The following is a 13,911-nucleotide window of genomic DNA, read 5'->3' as shown; positions in this document are numbered from 1 at the left end:
TAAGGACCCTTCATCAGGGACTTGGCAGCTAGATGCTCTTGGCTCTTGTGAGAGCTGAAGGGCAGGTCCCTTGCTGGAATGGGGTTTCCCAGGTCTCTGTGAGGGATCATGGGCCGTCAGATAGGCCAGTTGTCTCGGACAGGCCCTTTCATGAGTTCTACATACAGATACAGGCCTGTGGCATCTCTTGGGATGGCCTTCCTCTACGGGAGCCTCTGCCTACCAAGAGAGCTCCCTCGAGCTCCTGTCAATGTCCACTGTGTGGGACATAAAGGCCTCATTGTCTGGGTGTTGTGCACATGGACAAGCAGAGTGTGACATCGGCCATCACACGCTTGCCCACAGCAGGGTGGGGCCCAGAGGAATGTCTCCAATCCCCCCAGAAACACCCCCAGTGTTTTCCCCACCTAGCAGACCTGGTGCAAGGCCTTGTGCTGCCTGGAGGATACATGAGGCTAGTCCTTCCCTGGGGAGACATATACGTACTGGTTCCTTCATCTGCCCCTGACACAGTATTAAGGTACATAAGATGGCATTGATCCACCTGTCCACTCATGCCTTCATCTTTGTAAGTATGGATGGATGGAGGAAGTGAGCCAAGGACGAGGGTCGAAAGGGAGGGAGCTAGAGCATTCTGGAGGAAGGGAGGCAGGAAGGAAGCTATGTAGGGAGCTGTTTGTATGCGTTTCTGCTATGTGTTCCTTTCGCTGTGTGGAGCTACATTTGGGCCCTATGTTCCTGGATGTATTGCTGCAGGTATTTCTTGTAGCATCATTCGATGCATGAGCATGTGGCACACACGTCCCCCAATGCATCTAGCATGGAGTTGGAGTTCTCACAGCTGTCCTTCTCACCTCTTGGCAGCCATCGTCCCCAGAGAAATGAAGATCTGTGTTTGGCCTATGTTCCCTAGGGCTATCACCATGAGCCTTGGCCCAGCACGTCGATTCACCAGAATGGCACATCCCTTCAGGCATCCTTCTTTCCAGGAAGCATCTGAGGTAAGCCTTCACAAGTGGCAGGGCACAGCTGAGTGAGGAGGGCCTCAGTTGGGTCGATGATGAGAACTCATATGGTCCTGAAGAGAGCTGATGACCAAAAAATCATGCTCAATAGGATTATGCTGAGGCCTAACAGAGGGATCCAGGGGCAGGATGGCCTGCATTTTTGGTCCATTGCAAAGCCCTGGGTGTGGGTGTGTGTGTGGGTGTGTGTGTGGTTGTGGGTGTTGGAGCAGCCTCTCCCTCGAGGAAATCCCTTGAGACTCCTCCCAGTGTAGGAGGCTTCCACATATCCAAGATGTGTTACCACCTTTGGTTTTCTATCCTGCTCCATAGTGCCAGGGCCCACATGTTCTGAGGCCATGGGTGGAGTCTTTCCTAAAGCCTTTCTGCTTTGAATTTTCTGTTTCAGGCCCAGCCTTGGCATGGGCTCACCACAGCCAGAATGTTCCGCAGTGAGTGGCTTTTTGGTTGCTACCGATAGGCCCCAGAGAATTTTGAACTATGGGCTGGCCGCCCTCACAGCAGCCAGTACAGGGTAGTCTTTTGGCAACCTCCTGCCTACCAAGGAGGAATGTCTGCTGCTGCCCCAAATTTATGGGCTCACATCTGGTGCACTCACATGCCTTCATTAGAGCTGTATTCTAGTCAGAGAGCACATCGAGGCAGTGTTTTCTTCCTTGGCCCCAGGCGGAACATCTCTAGAGACCTCTGTGCACCTAGCGCCAGAGTATGATCCCCAACTGAGGGAATGGTCCCTTGTGGTGTGTGCTTTATGGCTTCCCAAAACCTGTCAGTAGGGAAGGCTCATGCCCCCTGCCTAGAGATGGTGAGAGGCAGGCAGGAGCCCATCCTCAGGTGCTTGGAGGCAGGATGCTGCTGGTTATTTCAAGGGCTGGAAGCCATGCCGTGGTCTTCAATGGGGTTGTGCCAGGACTCTGTGAGGGATCATGGTGCTTTGTTGGAGCCACTTGATCCGAATGGGGCCTCTGATGGGGTCTGCATGCATACACAGGACCATAGCTTCTCCTGGGTTGGTCGTCCTCTCCGGAAGCCACTGGTTTGTCAGAGAGCCCCCTCCAGAGGAGAAAAGGCTTCTGGGTGTCCATTGCCCCATGAAGGCTTTGCAGAGACCTTGGGCATCCCGTTATCATGTCCATCGTGAGGCCCTGTTCACCTGAAGGGGAGGGGTGGTCCCGGGATGTGGGCTGAGGAGGGTGTAGCTGCATGGCTGTTGTTTGGTGGCCTTGCACGGGCCAGAGTAGGGAATGCTGCCACAGAAGAAAATGGCCCTGTTTGGGAATCTCTGTGCTCCCCAAGGAGGAATGCTTGACATGGCTCCCCATCCACCAGATCGGAATGCTGGCCTTGAAATTCAACTCGATTGACCTGAAGTGTAGTAAGACTGACCATGGAGGCACCATTTCAATACGTATTGCCCTGGGGAGCATCCACGCAGATCTCTATGCATGTCGAGGCAGAGCACGAGGATGTACTGAGCTTATGGTCAGTTGTGGGGTGTGCTTGAGTGACTTCCAAAAGTGTTGGTTGGGAGGATGTGGGGCCAGGCCTTGGGGTGTTGAGAGGCAACAAGGACCCTTCATCAGGGACTTGGCAGCTAGATGCTCTTGGCTCTTGTGAGAGCTGAAGGGCTGGTCCCTTGCTGGAATGGGGTTTCCCAGGTCTCTGTGAGGGATCATGGGCCCTCAGATAGGCCAGTTTTCTCACTCAGGCCCTTTCATGGGTTTTGCATACAGATACAGGCCTGTGGCATCTCTTGGGCCGGCCTTCCTCTACGGGAGCCCCTGCCTACCAAGAGAGCTCCCTCCAGCTCCTGTGAATGTCCACTGTGTGGGACATAAAGGCCTCATTGTCTGGGTGTTGTGCACATGGACAAGCCGAGTGTGACATCGGCCAGCACACGCTTGCCCACACCAGGGTGGGGCCCAGAGGAATGTCTCCATTCCCCCCAGAAACACCCCCAGTGTTTTCCCCACCAAGCAGACCTGGTGCCAGGCCTTGTGCTGCCTGGAGGATCCATGAGGCTAGTCCTTCCCTGGGGAGACATATAGGTGCTGGTTATTTCATCTGCCTCTGACACAGTATTAAGTTACATAAGATGGCATTGATCCACCTGTCCACTCATGCCTTCATCTTTGTAAGTATGGATGGATGGAGGGAGTGAGCCAAGGACGAGGGTCGAAAGGGAGGGAGCTAGAGCATTCTGGAGGAAGGGAGGCAGGAAGGAAGCTATGTAGGGAGCTGTTTGTATGCGTTTCAGCTATGTGTTCCTGTCTCTGCGTGGAGGTACATTTGGGCCCTATGTTCCTGGATGTATTGCTGCAGGTATTTCTTGTAGCATCATTCGATGCATGAGCGTGTGGCACACACGTCCCCCAATGCATGTAGCATGGAGTTGGAGTTCTCACAGCTGTCCTTCTCACCTCTTGGCAGCCATCGTCCCTAGAGAAATGAAGATCTGTGTTTGGCCTATGTTCCCTAGGGCAATCACCATGAGCCTTGGCCCAGCACGTGGATTCGACAGAATGGCACATCCCTTCAGGCATCCTTCTTTCCAGGAAGCATCTGAGGTAAGCCTTCACATGTGGCAGGGCGCAGGTGAGTGAGGAGGGCCTCAGTTGGGTCAAGGATGAGAACTCATATGGTCCTGAAGAGAGCTGATGACCAAAAAATCATGCTCAATAGGATTACGCTGAGGCCTAACAGAGGGATCCAGGGGCAGGATGGCCTGCATTGTTGGTCCATTGCAGAGCCCTGGGTGTGGGTGTGTGTGTGGGTTTGGGTGTGGGTGTTGGAGCAGCCTCTCCCTCGAGGAAATCACTTGAGACTCCTCCCAGTGTAGGAGGATTCCACATATCCAAGATGTGTTGTCACATTTGGTTTTCTATCCTGCTCCATAGTGCCAGGGCCCACATGTTCTGAAGCCATGGGTGGAGTCTTTCCTAAAGCCTTTCTGCTTTGAATTTTCTGTTTCAGGCCCAGCTTTGACATGGGCTCACCACAGCCAGAATGTTCCGCAGTGAGTGGCTTTTTGGTTGCTACCGATAGGCCCCAGAGAATTTTGAACTATGGGCTGGCCGCCCTCACAGCAGCCAGTACAGGGTAGTCTTTTGGCAACCTCCTGCCTACCAAGGAGGAATGTCTGCTGCTGCCCCAAATTTATGGGCTCACATCTGGTGCACTCACATGCCTTCATTAGAGCTGTATTCTAGTCAGAGAGCACATCGAGGCAGTGTTTTCTTCCTTGGCCCCAGGCGGAACATCTCTAGAGACCTCTGTGCACCTAGCGCCAGAGTATGATCCCCAACTGAGGGAATGGTCCCTTGTGGTGTGTGCTTTATGGCTTCCCAAAACCTGTCAGTAGGGAAGGCTCATGCCCCCTGCCTAGAGATGGTGAGAGGCAGGCAGGAGCCCATCCTCACGTGCTTGGAGGCAGGATGCTGCTGGTTATTTCAAGGGCTGGAAGCCATGCCGTGGTCTTCAATGGGGTTGTGCCAGGACTCTGTGAGGGATCATGGTGCTTTGTTGGAGCCACTTGATCCGAATGGGGTCTCTGATGGGGTCTGCATGCATACACAGGACCATAGCTTCTCCTGGGTTGGTCGTCCTCTCCGGAAGCCACTGGTTTGTCAGAGAGCCCCCTCCAGAGGAGAAAAGGCTTCTGGGTGTCCATTCCCCCATGAAGGCTTTGCAGAGCCCTTGGGCATCCCGTTATCATGTCCATCGTGAGGCCCTGTTGACCTGAAGGGGAGGGGTGGTCCCGGGATGTGGGCTGAGGAGGGTGTAGCTGCATGGCTGTTGTTTGGTGGCCTTGCACGGGCCACAGTAGGGAATGCTGCCACAGAAGAAATTGGCCCTGTTTGGGAATCTCTGTGCTCCCCAAGGAGGAATGCTTGACATGGCTCCCCATCCACCAGATCGGAATGTGGGCCTTGAAATTCAACTCCATTGACCTGAAGTGTAGTAAGACTGACCATGGAGGCACCATTTCAATACGTATTGCCCTGGGGAGCATCCACGCAGATCTCTGTGCATGTCGAGGCAGAACACGAGGATGTACTGAGCTTATGGTCAGTTGTGGGGTGTGCTTGAGTGACTTCCAAGAAGTGTTGGTTGGGAGGATGTGGGGCCAGGCCTTGGGGTGTTGAGAGGCAACAAGGACCCTTCATCAGGGACTTGGCAGCTAGATGCTCTTGGCTCTTGTGAGAGCTGAAGGGCTGGTCCCTTGCTGGAATGGGGTTTCCCAGGTCTCTGTGAGGGATCATGGGCCCTCAGATAGGCCAGTTTTCTCAGACAGGCCCTTTCATGGGTTTTGCATACAGATACAGGCCTGTGGCATCTCTTGGGCCGGCCTTCCTCTACGGGAGCCCCTGCCTACCAAGAGAGCTCCCTCCAGCTCCTGTGAATGTCCACTGTGTGGGACATAAAGGCCTCATTGTCTGGGTGTTGTGCACATGGACAAGCCGAGTGTGACATCGGCCAGCACACGCTTGCCCACACCAGGGTCGGGCCCAGAGGAATGTCTCCATTCCCCCCAGAAACACCCCCAGTGTTTTCCCCACCAAGCAGACCTGGTGCCAGGCCTTGTGCTGCCTGGAGGATCCATGAGGCTAGTCCTTCCCTGGGGAGACATATAGGTGCTGGTTATTTCATCTGCCTCTGACACAGTATTAAGTTACATAAGATGGCATTGATCCACCTGTCCACTCATGCCTTCATCTTTGTAAGTATGGATGGATGGAGGGAGTGAGCCAAGGACGAGGGTCGAAAGGGAGGGAGCTAGAGCATTCTGGAGGAAGGGAGGCAGGAAGGAAGCTCTGTAGGGAGCTGTTTGTATGCGTTTCAGCTATGTGTTCCTGTCTCTGCGTGGAGGTACATTTGGGCCCTATGTTCCTGGATGTATTGCTGCAGGTATTTCTTGTAGCATCATTCGATGCATGAGCGTGTGGCACACACGTCCCCCAATGCATGTAGCATGGAGTTGGAGTTCTCACAGCTGTCCTTCTCACCTCTTGGCAGCCATCGTCCCCAGAGAAATGAAGATCTGTGTTTGGCCTATGTTCCCTAGGGCAATCACCATGAGCCTTGGCCCAGCACGTGGATTCGACAGAATGGCACATCCCTTCAGGCATCCTTCTTTCCAGGAAGCATCTGAGGTAAGCCTTCACATGTGGCAGGGCGCAGGTGAGTGAGGAGGGCCTCAGTTGGGTCGAGGATGAGAACTCATATGGTCCTGAAGAGAGCTGATGACCAAAAAATCATGCTCAATAGGATTACGCTGAGGCCTAACAGAGGGATCCAGGGGCAGGATGGCCTGAATTGTTGGTCCATTGCAGAGCCCTGGGTGTGGGTGTGTGTGTGGGTTTGGGTGTGGGTGTTGGAGCAGCCTCTCCCTCGAGGAAATCACTTGAGACTCCTCCCAGTGTAGGAGGATTCCACATATCCAAGATGTGTTGCCACATTTGGTTTTCTATCCTGCTCCATAGTGCCAGGGCCCACATGTTCTGAAGCCATGGGTTGAGTCTTTCCTAAAGCCTTTCTGCTTTGAATTTTCTGTTTCAGGCCCAGCCTTGGCATGGGCTCACCACAGCCAGAATGTTCCGCAGTGAGTGGCTTTTTGGTTGCTACCGATAGGCCCCAGAGAATTTTGAACTATGGGCTGGCCGCCCTCACAGCAGCCAGTACAGGGTAGTCTTTTGGCAACCTCCTGCCTACCAAGGAGGAATGTCTGCTGCTGCCCCAAATTTATGGGCTCACATCTGGTGCACTCACATGCCTTCATTAGAGCTGTATTCTAGTCAGAGAGCACATCGAGGCAGTGTTTTCTTCCTTGGCCCCAGGCGGAACATCTCTAGAGACCTCTGTGCACCTAGCGCCAGAGTATGATCCCCAACTGAGGGAATGGTCCCTTGTGGTGTGTGCTTTATGGCTTCCCAAAACCTGTCAGTAGGGAAGGCTCATGCCCCCTGCCTAGAGATGGTGAGAGGCAGGCAGGAGCCCATCCTCAGGTGCTTGGAGGCAGGATGCTGCTGGTTATTTCAAGGGCTGGAAGCCATGCCGTGGTCTTCAATGGGGTTGTGCCAGGACTCTGTGAGGGATCATGGTGCTTTGTTGGAGCCACTTGATCCGAATGGGGCCTCTGATGGGGTCTGCATGCATACACAGGACCATAGCTTCTCCTGGGTTGGTCGTCCTCTCCGGAAGCCACTGGTTTGTCAGAGAGCCCCCTCCAGAGGAGAAAAGGCTTCTGGGTGTCCATTCCCCCATGAAGGCTTTGCAGAGCCCTTGGGCATCCCGTTATCATGTCCATCGTGAGGCCCTGTTCACCTGAAGGGGAGGGGTGGTCCCGGGATGTGGGCTGAGGAGGGTGTAGCTGCATGGCTGTTGTTTGGTGGCCTTGCACGGGCCACAGTAGGGAATGCTGCCACAGAAGAAAATGGCCCTGTTTGGGAATTTCTGTGCTCCCCAAGGAGGAATGCTTGACATGGCTCCCCATCCACCAGATCGGAATGCGGGCCTTGAAATTCAACTCGATTGACCTGAAGTGTAGTAAGACTGACCATAGAGGCACCATTTCAATACGTATTGCCCTGGGGAGCATCCACGCAGATCTCTGTGCATGTCGAGGCAGAGCACGAGGATGTACTGAGCTTATGGTCAGTTGTGGGGTGTGCTTGAGTGACTTCCAAGAAGTGTTGGTTGGGAGGATGTGGGGCCAGGCCTTGGGGTGTTGAGAGGCAGCAAGGACCCTTCATCAGGGACTTGGCAGCTAGATGCTCTTGGCTCTTGTGAGAGCTGAAGGGCTGGTCCCTTGCTGGAATGGGGTTTCCCAGGTCTCTGTGAGGGATCATGGGCCCTCAGATAGGCCAGTTTTCTCACACAGGCCCTTTCATGGGTTTTGCATACAGATACAGGCCTGTGGCATCTCTTGGGCCGGCCTTCCTCTACGGGAGCCCCTGCCTACCAAGAGAGCTCCCTCCAGCTCCTGTGAATGTCCACTGTGTGGGACATAAAGGCCTCATTGTCTGGGTGTTGTGCATATGGACAAGCCGAGTGTGACATCGGCCAGCACACGCTTGCCCACACCAGGGTCGGGCCCAGAGGAATGTCTCCATTCCCCCCAGAAACACCCCCAGTGTTTTCCCCACCAAGCAGACCTGGTGCCAGGCCTTGTGCTGCCTGGAGGATCCATGAGGCTAGTCCTTCCCTGGGGAGACATATAGGTGCTGGTTATTTCATCTGCCTCTGACACAGTATTAAGTTACATAAGATGGCATTGATCCACCTGTCCACTCATGCCTTCATCTTTGTAAGTATGGATGGATGGAGGGAGTGAGCCAAGGACGAGGGTCGAAAGGGAGGGAGCTAGAGCATTCTGGAGGAAGGGAGGCAGGAAGGAAGCTATGTAGGGAGCTGTTTGTATGCGTTTCAGCTATGTGTTCCTGTCTCTGCGTGGAGGTACATTTGGGCCCTATGTTCCTGGATGTATTGCTGCAGGTATTTCTTGTAGCATCATTCGATGCATGAGCGTGTGGCACACACGTCCCCCAATGCATCTAGCATGGAGTTGGAGTTCTCACAGCTGTCCTTCTCACCTCTTGGCAGCCATCGTCCCCAGAGAAATGAAGATCTGTGTTTGGCCTATGTTCCCTAGGGCAATCACCATGAGCCTTGGCCCAGCACGTGGATTCGACAGAATGGCACATGCCTTCAGGCATCCTTCTTTCCAGGAAGCATCTGAGGTAAGCCTTCACATGTGGCAGGGCGCAGGTGAGTGAGGAGGGCCTCAGTTGGGTCGAGGATGAGAACTCATATGGTCCTGAAGAGAGCTGATGACCAAAAAATCATGCTCAATAGGATTACGCTGAGGCCTAACAGAGGGATCCAGGGGCAGGATGGCCTGCATTGTTGGTCCATTGCAGAGCCCTGGGTGTGGGTGTGTGTGTGGGTTTGGGTGTGGGTGTTGGAGCAGCCTCTCGCTCGAGGAAATCCCTTGAGACTCCTCCCAGTGTAGATGGCTTCCACATATCCAAGATGTGTTGCCACCTTTGGTTTTCTATCCTGCTGCATAGTGCCAGGGCCCACATGTTCTGAAGCCATGGGTGGAGTCTTTCCTTAAGCCTTTCTGCTTTGAATTTTGTGTTTCAGGCCAAGCCTTGGAATGGACTCACCACAGCCAAAATGTTCGGAAGTGAGTGGCTCTTTTGGTTGCTGCCGATAGGCCCCAGAGAATTTTGAACTATGGGCTGGCCGCCCTCACAGCAGCCAGTACGGGGTAGTCTTTTGGCAACCTCCTGCCTACCAAGGAGGAATGTCTGCTGCTGCCCCAAATTTATGGGCTCACATCTGGTGCACTCACATGCCTTCATTAGAGCTGTATTCTAGTCAGAGAGCACATCGAGGCAGTGTTTTCTTCCTTGGCCCCAGGCGGAACATCTCTAGAGACCTCTGTGCACCTAGCGCCAGAGTATGATCCCCAACTGTGGGAATGGTCCCTTGTGGTGTGTGCTTTATGGCTTCCCAAAACCTGTCAGTAGGGAAGGCTCATGCCCCTTGCCTAGAGATGGTGAGAGGCAGGCAGGAGCCCATCCTCAGGTGCTTGGAGGCAGGATGCTGCTGGTTATTTCAAGGGCTGGAAGCCATGCCGTGGTCTTCAATGGGGTTGTGCCAGGACTCTGTGAGGGATCATGGTGCTTTGTTGGAGCCACTTGATCCGAATGGGGCCTCTGATGGGGTCTGCATGCATACACAGGACCATAGCTTATCCTGGGTTGGTCGACCTCTCCGGAAGCCACTGGCTTATTAGAGAGCCCCCTCCAGAGGAGAAAAGGCTTCTGGGTGTCCATTCCCCCATGAAGGCTTTGCAGAGCCCTTGGGCATCCCGTTATCATGTCCATCGTGAGGCCCTGTTGACCTGAAGGGGAGAGGTGGTCCCGGGATGTGGGCTGAGGAGGGCGTAGCTGCATGGCTGTTGTTTGGTGGCCTTGCACGGGCCACAGTAGGGAATGCTGCCACAGAAGAAATTGGCCCTGTTTGGGAATCTCTGTGGTCCCCAAGGAGGAATGCTTGACATGGCTCCCCATCCACCAGATCGGAATGCGGGCCTTGAAATTCAACTCGATTGACCTGAAGTGTAGTAAGACTGACCATGGAGGCACCATTTCATTACGCGTTGCCCAGGGGAGCAACCATGCAGATCTCTGTGCATGTCGAGGCAGAGCACGAGGATGGACTGAGCTTATGGTCAGTTGTGGGGTCTTCTTGAGTGACTTCCAAGAAGTGTTGGTTGGGAGGATGTGGGGCCAGGCCTGGAGGTGGTGAGAGGCAACAAGGACCCTTCATCAGGGACTTGGCAGCTAGATGCTCTTGGCTCTTGTGAGAGCTGAAGGGCTGGTCCCTTGCTGGAATGGGGTTTCCCAGGTCTCTGTGAGGGATCATGGGCCCTCAGATAGGCCAGTTTTCTCAGACAGGCCCTTTCATGGGTTCTGCATACAGATACAGGCCTGTGGCATCTCTTGGGCTGGCCTTCCTCTACGGGAGCCACTGCCTACCAAGAGAGCTCCCTCCAGCTCCTGTGAATGTCCACTGTGTGGGACATAAAGGCCTCATTGTCTGGGTGTTGTGCACATGGACAAGCCGAGTGTGACATCGGCCAGCACACGCTTGCCCACACCAGGGTGGGGCCCAGAGGAATGTCTCCATTCCCCCCAGAAACACCCCCAGTGTTTTCCCCGCCAAGCAGACCTGGTGCCAGGCCTTGTGCTGCCTGGAGGATCCATGAGGCTAGTCCTTCCCTGGGGAGACATATACGTACTGGTTATTTCATCTGCCCCTGACACAGTATTAAGGTACATAAGATGGCATTGATCCACCTGTCCACTCATGCCTTCATCTTTGTAAGTATGGATGGATGGAGGGAGTGAGCCAAGGACGAGGGTCGAAAGGGAGGGAGCTAGAGCATTCTGGAGCAAGGGAGGCAGTAAGGAAGCTATGTAGGGAGCTGTTTGTATGCGTTTCAGTTATGTGTTCCTGTCTCTGCGTGGAGGTACATTTGGGCCCTATGTTCCTGGATGTATTGCTGCAGGTATTTCTTGTAGCATCATTCGATGCATGAGCGTGTGGCACACACGTCCCCCAATGCATCTAGCATGGAGTTGGAGTTCTCACAGCTGTCCTTCTCACCTCTTGGCAGCCATCGTCCCCAGAGAAATGAAGATCTGTGTTTGGCCTATGTTCCCTAGGGCAATCACCATGAGCCTTGGCCCAGCACGTGGATTCGACAGAATGGCACATGCCTTCAGGCATCCTTCTTTCCAGGAAGCATCTGAGGTAAGCCTTCACATGTGGCAGGGCGCAGGTGAGTGAGGAGGGCCTCAGTTGGGTCGAGGATGAGAACTCATATGGTCCTGAAGAGAGCTGATGACCAAAAAATCATGCTCAATAGGATTACGCTGAGGCCTAACAGAGGGATCCAGGGGCAGGATGGCCTGAATTGTTGGTCCATTGCAGAGCCCTGGGTGTGGGTGTGTGTGTGGGTTTGGGTGTGGGTGTTGGAGCAGACTCTCGCTCGAGGAAATCCCTTGAGACTCCTGCCAGTGTAGATGGCTTCCACATATCCAAGATGTGTTGCCACCTTTGGTTTTCTATCCTGCTGCATAGTGCCAGGGCCCACATGTTCTGAAGCCATGGGTGGAGTCTTTCCTTAAGCCTTTCTGCTTTGAATTTTGTGTTTCAGGCCAAGCCTTGGAATGGACTCACCACAGCCAAAATGTTCGGCAGTGAGTGGCTCTTTTGGTTGCTGCCGATAGGCCCCAGAGAATTTTGAACTATGGGCTGGCCGCCCTCACAGCAGCCAGTACGGGGTAGTCTTTTGGCAACCTCCTGCCTACCAAGGAGGAATGTCTGCTGCTGCCCCAAATTTATGGGCTCACATCTGGTGCACTCACATGCCTTCATTAGAGCTGTATTCTAGTCAGAGAGCACATCGAGGCAGTGTTTTCTTCCTTGGCCCCAGGCGGAACATCTCTAGAGACCTCTGTGCACCTAGCGCCAGAGTATGATCCCCAACTGTGGGAATGGTCCCTTGTGGTGTGTGCTTTATGGCTTCCCAAAACCTGTCAGTAGGGAAGGCTCATGCCCCTTGCCTAGAGATGGTGAGAGGCAGGCAGGAGCCCATCCTCAGGTGCTTGGAGGCAGGATGCTGCTGGTTATTTCAAGGGCTGGAAGCCATGCCGTGGTCTTCAATGGGGTTGTGCCAGGACTCTGTGAGGGATCATGGTGCTTTGTTGGAGCCACTTGATCCGAATGGGGCCTCTGATGGGGTCTGCATGCATACACAGGACCATAGCTTATCCTGGGTTGGTCGACCTCTCCGGAAGCCACTGGCTTATTAGAGAGCCCCCTCCAGAGGAGAAAAGGCTTCTGGGTGTCCATTCCCCCATGAAGGCTTTGCAGAGCCCTTGGGCATCCCGTTATCATGTCCATCGTGAGGCCCTGTTGACCTGAAGGGGAGAGGTGGTCCCGGGATGTGGGCTGAGGAGGGCGTAGCTGCATGGCTGTTGTTTGGTGGCCTTGCACGGGCCACAGTAGGGAATGCTGCCACAGAAGAAATTGGCCCTGTTTGGGAATCTCTGTGGTCCCCAAGGAGGAATGCTTGACATGGCTCCCCATCCACCAGATCGGAATGCGGGCCTTGAAATTCAACTCGATTGACCTGAAGTGTAGTAAGACTGACCATGGAGGCACCATTTCATTACGCGTTGCCCAGGGGAGCAACCATGCAGATCTCTGTGCATGTCGAGGCAGAGCACGAGGATGGACTGAGCTTATGGTCAGTTGTGGGGTCTTCTTGAGTGACTTCCAAGAAGTGTTGGTTGGGAGGATGTGGGGCCAGGCCTGGAGGTGGTGAGAGGCAACAAGGACCCTTCATCAGGGACTTGGCAGCTAGATGCTCTTGGCTCTTGTGAGAGCTGAAGGGCTGGTCCCTTGCTGGAATGGGGTTTCCCAGGTCTCTGTGAGGGATCATGGGCCCTCAGATAGGCCAGTTTTCTCAGACAGGCCCTTTCATGGGTTCTGCATACAGATACAGGCCTGTGGCATCTCTTGGGCTGGCCTTCCTCTACGGGAGCCACTGCCTACCAAGAGAGCTCCCTCCAGCTCCTGTGAATGTCCACTGTGTGGGACATAAAGGCCTCATTGTCTGGGTGTTGTGCACATGGACAAGCCGAGTGTGACATCGGCCAGCACACGCTTGCCCACACCAGGGTGGGGCCCAGAGGAATGTCTCCATTCCCCCCAGAAACACCCCCAGTGTTTTCCCCGCCAAGCAGACCTGGTGCCAGGCCTTGTGCTGCCTGGAGGATCCATGAGGCTAGTCCTTCCCTGGGGAGACATATACGTACTGGTTATTTCATCTGCCCCTGACACAGTATTAAGGTACATAAGATGGCATTGATCCACCTGTCCACTCATGCCTTCATCTTTGTAAGTATGGATGGATGGAGGGAGTGAGCCAAGGACGAGGGTCGAAAGGGAGGGAGCTAGAGCATTCTGGAGCAAGGGAGGCAGTAAGGAAGCTATGTAGGGAGCTGTTTGTATGCGTTTCAGTTATGTGTTCCTGTCTCTGCGTGGAGGTACATTTGGGCCCTATGTTCCTGGATGTATTGCTGCAGGTATTTCTTGTAGCATCATTCGATGCATGAGCGTGTGGCACACACGTCCCCCAATGCATGTAGCATGGAGTTGGAGTTCTCACAGCTGTCCTTCTCACCTCTTGGCAGCCATCGTCCCCAGAGAAATGAAGATCTGTGTTTGGCCTATGTTCCCTAGGGCAATCACCATGAGCCTTGGCCCAGCACGTGGATTCGACAGAATGGCACATGCCTTCAGG

The 13,911-nt window shown here is 54.1% G+C and overlaps 5 non-coding genes across 5 annotated transcripts; all 5 read left to right on the top strand.

Annotated features, from left to right (window-relative positions):
- The first annotated feature begins 1,051 nt into the window (after positions 1 to 1,051).
- Positions 1,052 to 1,132, top strand: LOC130846862 (small nucleolar RNA SNORD115). Its single transcript, XR_009051657.1, has one exon. It is a non-coding gene; the product is annotated as a small nucleolar RNA SNORD115 (small nucleolar RNA).
- A 2,510-nt stretch (positions 1,133 to 3,642) lies between these two features.
- On the top strand, positions 3,643 to 3,723 carry LOC130846941 (small nucleolar RNA SNORD115). The gene has a single exon (XR_009051736.1). It is a non-coding gene; the product is annotated as a small nucleolar RNA SNORD115 (small nucleolar RNA).
- A 2,505-nt stretch (positions 3,724 to 6,228) lies between these two features.
- Positions 6,229 to 6,309, top strand: LOC130847030 (small nucleolar RNA SNORD115). Its single transcript, XR_009051825.1, has one exon. It is a non-coding gene; the product is annotated as a small nucleolar RNA SNORD115 (small nucleolar RNA).
- Positions 6,310 to 8,814: 2,505 nt separating this feature from the next.
- On the top strand, positions 8,815 to 8,895 carry LOC130847029 (small nucleolar RNA SNORD115). Its single transcript, XR_009051824.1, has one exon. It is a non-coding gene; the product is annotated as a small nucleolar RNA SNORD115 (small nucleolar RNA).
- Positions 8,896 to 11,401: 2,506 nt separating this feature from the next.
- LOC130847028 (small nucleolar RNA SNORD115) lies at positions 11,402 to 11,482 on the top strand. Its single transcript, XR_009051823.1, has one exon. It is a non-coding gene; the product is annotated as a small nucleolar RNA SNORD115 (small nucleolar RNA).
- Positions 11,483 to 13,911: the final 2,429 nt, after the last annotated feature.

The sequence above is a fragment of the Hippopotamus amphibius genome, chromosome 2, assembly GCF_030028045.1.
Source record: "Hippopotamus amphibius kiboko isolate mHipAmp2 chromosome 2, mHipAmp2.hap2, whole genome shotgun sequence".
NCBI lineage: Eukaryota > Metazoa > Chordata > Mammalia > Artiodactyla > Hippopotamidae > Hippopotamus > Hippopotamus amphibius.
This window is presented reverse-complemented; position numbering and strand designations above follow the sequence as displayed.